This window comes from Pteropus medius, unplaced genomic scaffold (genome assembly GCF_902729225.1).
Source record: "Pteropus medius unplaced genomic scaffold, Ma_sr-lr_union100, whole genome shotgun sequence".
NCBI lineage: Eukaryota > Metazoa > Chordata > Mammalia > Chiroptera > Pteropodidae > Pteropus > Pteropus medius.
Window position 1 is genome coordinate 316,721 of NW_024341881.1, and position 5,798 is coordinate 322,518.

Consider the following 5,798-nt stretch of genomic DNA (forward strand, 5'->3'; position numbering starts at 1 on the left):
TTTAACAAAACCTAAAAGGATCGATAAAAGAATTTTGAAATTGAAAATGAGCCTAAAAGTTTTTCTATTAAGGTCTGTCCCATAGAATACACAAAGTTCTTTCAAATTTTGCTCATGAAGCTAAAGGTTTTGCTTTTATCAGAGAATTTAAGATGCCACAGTAGTCTCCAGGTGATCTGTCTTAGCTTGCTGTTTCCCAAAATTACAATAAATGAGTGACTCAAGGGAAAGATAGTTGAGATCAGCATCATGGCCTAATAGCTCTGTACCTTAGTAAAGATCCAACTTGCTATTAGAGTGGAAATAAAGTAAATGATGAAGAGGAGGAGGAAGATGGTCACCATTTTCATGGCCCTCCTGCGGGCCTCTGTGCCAGAGTCCCTTGATCCTATCAGGTGGAGCCGTAAATTCTTGGTGTGTCTCAACAAGGAGAGAAATAAAAGGAGTGAAGACATCAGGTACCGAAGAAAGGGGATAACACAGGTCAAGCTAAGAAGAAGAAGACTTTTAAGGTAGAAAATTTTATTTTCATCTAAATGCAAAGTCATGTTCCTTTCATGCACTCTATAAGTATTCAACTACAGCTCACTAAGAGCATCCTGCATTAAGAGATATAATAGACAATAAGAAGAAAGACACCAGAAAAAGCATAAGAACCACTGTTCACTCTCCACTTCAGCCAGATGAAAAAGAAGTAGGAAAAACTGGCTTTCTTAAGGAAGTAGAAAATGGTTAGGCAGGTGGCAAACCAGGTTGTTAAGTGATTGTTAGTGCCCAAAGAATAGTAACCACTTTCACTAGTTTACCAATAGCATACAGATGTGGAGATAACCCTATTAGGAATGAATCCAATAGTGTTATGAATGGTTGAATGATCCTGGCCAGAGCCAAGCTGGTGAGGACGAAATCTGCCAAGGAGACCTTCCCACTCTTGACCCATTCGATACAGTTTACCAGTTCAATAAACCCATTTCCCAGCATTCCCAAGATGAATTCTCCTGTTGCCACTACCAGAAAGGAGACCTCCATTCCAACTGACATTTTTATAAAAATATTTTTACTATTGTGCCTCACTGACAGCTTTGTAGTTAAACAGGTGCAGATAGACACCCATTTATGATGCTTTCTATAAATATTTCCCTCATATTTCCAGAAAGTACAACCAAAATTTTGCTATGTGATGTAGTTCCAGAGTTCCTCACAAAATAGTTCACTCTACTTATATTATACTTCTAGTGCTAAACCAAACAGTTCTGTTAAGAGACACAAAGCTCCATGAATATCTATCATAATACACACAGTCAGCTACTATGTAATTTTCAGAGTAAACACAAATGATGTCTATTTATCCTAGCACCAGCTGCAAATTTCCATTTGTGCAACTGACTAAAAGGATAAAATCAAATATGTAAACATGCAAATATGACAGAGATTATTTTCCACTAATTTGTACTTTCATCTCCCTGAGCCATACATTTAAATGCAAATATTTTAAATTTTGAATACAAATTGCCAGGGGAAAAAAATACCTTACACAATTTTGTCATATTTGTTACTTATTAATAAGATTCTCCTACTTATCAAATATTTTTGTTAATACAATTTTATTTATAAAATAATTTATTGCAATTATTTCTACTTCAAAGAGCACACCCAAGTCCTAGAACTAATAACCAAAAATAATTAGTACATAATATTGTAGAAGCTAAATCAGAATTTATATGCAAAGTATACTGTGGATGTACATGATAAAGCCACTACCAGAAGGAGACCTCCATTCCAACTGACAAATGTTACAATGCAGAATCAATTTGGGGTTTATGAAGACAGGAATATTTAGTAGGAAATTGAATTATTTAGAATTTATGAAGAAATAGAGAAATGAATTCAAGACTGATGTAAAGGCATATCAAATTATCAAAGAGACATGAACAAGCTATGGCACACTTCTAAACAGAACTTCTTTTGTTTTACAGTAACTTATTAGCTATTCCAGTGTAAATGTTACTAAGTGCCCTCCAACATCCATATTCTAAATTAAATGTTTCCATCTTCTTTCTAGGCTACAGAATGACTATATTTTCCAGCTTCCCTTACATGTGGTTATGGCAATGTGAGTGAATCTGAACAATGTTTTTTGAGTGAAAATTATGTGTATCATTTATAGGCCCATCCTAACCAAAATCTCCCCATGCAGGCTCTATATGCCTTTCTTCCCCCTGGCTATCTGGATTGGAGGTGACTCCAGGGTCATCTTGGCAGCCACATACTCAAGATGGCACACTTATGGTCAGCTCAATCGTCTGGATGACTGCATAGAGACGGCTCCTCAGGCACATCAGTACTGTTAAAAGAGCAATACTAAATTTAGATTATGTATGAGGCACTTTATATTTTGGAGCTTATTTTTGACAACAGTTCATTTACCCAGTCTAAGGCAGTAATTGGAAAAGGGTGTGAGCAGATTTTGTAGAGGCATTTGAATGGTGAAGAAACAGAACCAGGAAATTTATGCCAGCTGCAGATTTTGTGATAGATTTAGTTTTTGTTGGTTTTCCAGAACGAATGTAGTTTATTCATCCATTTATTTAGTCATTAAAATGTCATTTTGTTCAGCTGTTGTATGGGCTGGCTTTCATGTCTTGGGGAGTCAGCAGGAAAAAGGATAGACATGATCCCCACATAACAGTGCTTATATTCCGCTGGGGCAGCAGATGGTTGAAAATAAATGAATAAACTATCTGTGGAAAATATTTATCTTAAAGTTCAGATAATGTTAAAATTTCATAATACTAAGAATTAATATAGAAGTGTAAATTCAGTTGTTAACAAAATTATACATTTTTTCTTGTAATAGAACTTGCTACCAAATTTATGTCAACACTTTCTATTTCACCACTTTCCACAAGATTATAACAAAACAGATCTTGAAGACTTTTCTGATCATCATTACATAGACATCATATATACCATTTTCGTATATGCAAAAAGATCACTGACTTACATACTATAATTTTTTACTATTCTTATCTGGGTCTTCATATCTGAAGTTTAAAAGAAAATTTTAGCTAGCAGGACAGAAGAGATGATTGGCAATTCAGAGGCCCAAAGGTGGTTAAGAAAACTGGATAATTTGACACCGGTTTTCAACTTCATTTCAAAACCGTAAGAAATGACTTTCCTAACTGCGTATGGAAACATAGCAACATTCAAAATGTCATGACCATTTTTCTTTCTTCTTCATCTCTATTGTAGAACTAGATTTATTTCTAAGCTTTCGCCTACTTGCACTAAATCTAATAATCTTTAATACTGTTTATTGTACGCAAATATAAAAATTATTCTAAATATGTCACTCTTTAATTTTATTGTGTACATCTTTTCCTAACAACAGCTCTGATTGTTCTCAATTAACCATGAAGTAAGAACTCACAATGGAATAATACCTATCAACCATCCATCCTCAATGCATGATTTATATTTTTTTATTTTTTTATTTTTAATTTTTTAGGCGAGGCAACCCTTGATTGACCTCACAGATTGCAAGGACCTTGTCAGCTTACAATCTCTTATTTTTTTATTTTTTACACCTACAGCACCTAGTCTTCCTAGGTGGTCTCCCATTCAAGTTCTAACCAGGCCTGACCCTGCTTAGCTTTCGAGATCAGACGGGATCAGGTTTGTTCAGGGTAACATGGCCGTAGACTCTCAATACGTGATCTAGAATTGAATATCCTTAGCACCCAGAAGACTGGACGTTCAAATAATAAAATCTAAACACACTATGGTACACATGTGTGGTACTAATTACAATAGAAAATAGCAATAATTTTTTAGATGAGTTGTCAATCCTTTAAAGTGCATAAATATAGATTGTAAATTTTTCAATTCCAAGATGATAACATAGACTATGTATGTGAAATACTCACGGCTTCATAATTCTGAGGAATTTCTTACACTATCTTGTAAAATTAGATTGCTTACCTAAAAAAACATATGGTAACCATATAATCATCCTTGTATTTTTCATAAACATATACACATGTATATTTTTGTGATAAACTTAGGTAAAAGATTTTCTAGGTAAACCTTACCCAATTATATACACATTAGGAAAAGCAGAAATATAAAACGTTACAGACTCCATCAGTTTGTTTTCTGCCAGAAGACACATGATGCCCTACTTACTTCCTTTCTTTCAGCCAGCACCTCAGCTGCTACAGAAATGACAGAAAGGCCTATCTTAGCTTCTTGTTTCCCCAAATCAGGATAAATGAGTGGTCTGAAGGATACAGGATTTCAAGAACTCTGAAAAGCAGGAAATCTGTTTTGTTCCTCATCATATTAGAATTCCAAACTGAGAAGATCGGAGTCAGGAAGTAAATAGCAAGAAGCAAGAGAAAGGTGATCACAGTTTGAATGGCTCTTATGTGGACCTCAGTCCTGGGATCTTGGGATCCTTTGCCACTGAGCTACATCTTTTTGAGATGTTTCCTCAGGGAAAAGATTAGCAGCTGCAAAGCCATCAATCAGGGACTTAGTAAAGGGTACGAAGTTCACAAGCATAAATACAGTCATATTTGAAATGTGCACCATGTCCCTCGATTTGGTATTCCAGGTGATGTTTCCTTCACATTCATTCATTTGCATATTTTCATCTATGTTTACAACTGCAAGATGAAAAACCAAGAAGACCAAAGTCTCAAACAGTATCATAAGAATTACTCTTTTAACTTTCCACTTTAGGTGAAGAAATATAAGGCTGGAGAAATTGGCTATCTTGAGCAAATAAAGTATGCTGAGGCTAGTTGTAAGCCAGACACTAAAATGGTTGCTTACTGTACAGATCATATAGACAATAATTTTTACTTCTGAGCTATATAAAGCTGGATTAAACACAGTTGCATACCAATTTATTACTAATGCCCAGAGCAAACCCATTCTGGAGACTGCCAGAGCAGTGAGAATTCCATCAGCTAAGGAGATCTTTTGTCCCTTGACCCAGTTGATACAGTTCACCAGTGCTAGGAAGCCATTGGCAAAATTTCCTAGAACAAATTCTGCTATTACAAAGATGAAAAGAATGCTCATAATTAGTAAACTTATCATGTCTAAAAAGAAAAAAAAAATGGCTGAGTCTAATATCACTGCTCGTGATTCCTTTAATATTCTGACCTTAAGTTTTATGTGCAGCTCATTTCTGAGTTTGCAGTAAAGTTCTTGTTTCTTTTCAATTCTGTGACTAATGTCTAGCAGGAAAGCGTCAGGGTATGCTAATTGATGAGTTCAATGCTGTCTTTATGAAAACATCGTTATTGCCTAAAAGCACAGTGACTCCTATTCCTTCAGCGTGTCCCTGCTATGGGCTGAAATATTTCATAACTGATGTGGATGTGAAAGCCGAATTCTCATTTGCTAGTATGCAAATCAAAACATCTTGTTTTGTATTTTTTTTCTTTGTTTAACTCCATAATTTGTATTCAGCAACATTAGTTGTTTGTTAGTAAAATTCAAAAATCCCATACTTTGAACATACAGTGAATGTCTAAACTTTTTTCTGGAGCTTGGTCATAAGTAGGATCATCATCACTATGGATTTTTTTTTTTTTTAGTGCCAGAATTCAACTTTTTCTTATCAAAACCATCCAAGATTTTCTTGGGAACCCTGGGAAAACCAATACATTCTAAAAGCTAGATGCTGATAACTAATACTTATGTATAACATTACTGTCTACAAGCTCATAAGCACGCACACATACAAACACACACAAACACACACGTGAATACACTTACATCTC

The 5,798-nt window shown here is 35.0% G+C and overlaps 2 pseudogenes; both read right to left on the minus strand.

Moving 5' to 3' along the window:
• Nucleotides 1-3,587: 3,587 nt before the first annotated feature.
• LOC120595090 (uncharacterized) lies at nucleotides 3,588-3,706 on the minus strand (annotated as a pseudogene).
• Nucleotides 3,707-4,184: 478 nt separating this feature from the next.
• Nucleotides 4,185-5,109, minus strand: LOC120594974 (putative taste receptor type 2 member 33; annotated as a pseudogene).
• Nucleotides 5,110-5,798: the final 689 nt, after the last annotated feature.